This window comes from Lethenteron reissneri, unplaced genomic scaffold (genome assembly GCF_015708825.2).
Source record: "Lethenteron reissneri isolate LAM-NWPU_2019-01 unplaced genomic scaffold, ASM1570882v1 scaffold_1640, whole genome shotgun sequence".
Classification (NCBI taxonomy): Eukaryota; Metazoa; Chordata; class Hyperoartia; order Petromyzontiformes; family Petromyzontidae; genus Lethenteron; species Lethenteron reissneri.
The window spans coordinates 4,483,346-4,485,255 of record NW_026891378.1 but is presented as its reverse complement, the minus strand read 5'-3'; the positions used below and the strand labels follow the sequence as shown (position 1 = coordinate 4,485,255).

At 42.1% G+C, this 1,910-nt stretch overlaps 1 protein-coding gene across 1 annotated transcript in view; it reads right to left on the bottom strand.

Moving 5' to 3' along the window:
- LOC133339173 (oocyte zinc finger protein XlCOF6-like) overlaps positions 1-1,656 on the bottom strand; it is a 41,850-nt gene extending 40,194 nt beyond the window's left edge. The window contains exon 1 of the mRNA XM_061547331.1: positions 1,606-1,656. The gene's annotated coding sequence lies outside the window, so the exon portion shown is untranslated. The remainder of the gene's footprint in view (positions 1-1,605) is intronic.
- Between the last annotated feature and the right edge of the window lie 254 nt (positions 1,657-1,910).

Below are 1,910 nucleotides of genomic sequence, written 5' to 3'. Positions count from 1 at the left end.
AATCATGACAACCCATAACTCTACGTACAGAATTTCGGTTGTATCTGGCTACTGAAGAAATGTTAACTATTGAAAAAGTGTCATAAAAATAGCAAATGGTGTTTAAAATAAAACTCTTCGCATTGGGGAGAAATATTATCAAATGGGCAAATGAATGTTCAATCGCAACTTGGAAGTCCGAAGCCAGGCTCAGATTTGCTTGAATGCTCGGATGGACAGATTTTATTTCAGCTTTATGTGCTGTGTTTTCCATGCTTATGAAACGTTCCATGTGTCGGGGACTGTACAAGAGAAGGTTCTAGAAGGCGCGCGTTGTGATGATTTGAAACAGGTGACCGGAAGGCACTGTAAGCATTATTCAATTAAGGACACACATCTTCTTGGTTCTTTCGCTAAAGTCACGTTGAAGGGAAATAATAAAACATAATAAATTAAACTTCTCACGACGTTTCGGCCACAACACAAGCAGCCATCCTCAGGTGAACACAGCTGTCTGAAAGACAGCGCTCCAATGAACACTGCTAAGCTTGGCAGCGTATTTTAAGCTGGGTGGGAGAAGAGCACCTTGACAAAGGAGTTTACATATCAACAGAAGAATTTAGCATTGAATAAGCTGTGTTAATGTGAGAGAATTAGCAGGATGTTAAAGTCAGAAATTAGCATGTAACTGGGAGATTACCATGATGATAATGTGAGGAATTAGCATGTAACTGGTCACCGAAGTCACTATGTTAAAGTCAGAGTTTACATATCAACAGAGGCATTTAGTATATTGACGCTAAATAACTGCAACCACCCACTATCATACAATAAACCGATGTTATAGTAAAGTGGGGGGGGGGGGGGGGGGCGGGGCCAAGTGAGTATATAAGGGGGAGCGAGTATATAAGGGGGAGCGAGGCCCATGGTCGGGGCGCTTACTCGGGGACTAATTGACGACCAGAGATGGACGACAATGGGGCCGACCGTGGAAACCATCGGGGTTGACTGTTTAGGTATCAACTTGGTGGAAACCATCGGGGCTGAAGATAGCCATAGCAATTACGAGTGTGGCAGTCATTACACTTGGACTGTATATACGTTCAGAGAAACACATCTCTACTACCCTGAAAATTGATGTCTCAAGGAGCTTCATTACACGTGTAATAGAAAAAAAAACTATTGCTTTGATTAAACCTAGGTGTTTAAAATGGCTAGAACCATGCCTGGCTGCCTTCATCTGCTCAGTACAGATGCTTATACTCTTCACCAAGTACTTAACCTAGGAACAATCAACCAAGCAGAGGCCTACAATAAGTCAATCTATCACTTGTCAATCTTGTCTGCTGTCTTACCTATTGTCATTTTTTGTGTTTGTGTGTCTGTGTGTGTGGCCGAAACTTGCAAAGGATTTGGCTCGCGAACCATGGGGTTTACTTTTTTAAAAGTACCCAGGTAACACGCCATAAGCCTCGTGCTGAGCCAGCGTTATTCCGATTTCGCGTGCGTCACCTTTAAAGTAGTTTAATTAGCGATTTAGTGCTATTTTGGGTTATTTATTTCTTACATTGTGCATGCTCGACCATACCAACTCACACACGTTCGGTGGGGGGAGAGGGCCCCTACCAAGTCACACGCGTTCGATGGGGGTGAGGGGGCAATTCTCTTGTGTGGACACTGCACAAAGAAATACACGCAGATTTACAGCTCCCTTCAAACATTTATTACCATTACTTTTTACTCATTACAAATTGCCTTTTATAGTTTAGATTTCATGACAGGGATTAACCAATGTTTCATGACAGTTACCATAAGTAACACGATTTTTCTCCCTGACTACTAAGTGCTACTTTTAAATTGTTATATACAAAATGGCTATTATTCCCCACTATCTTTGCTTTAGCAACCACGTCTTTACGTGAGGGCATGAC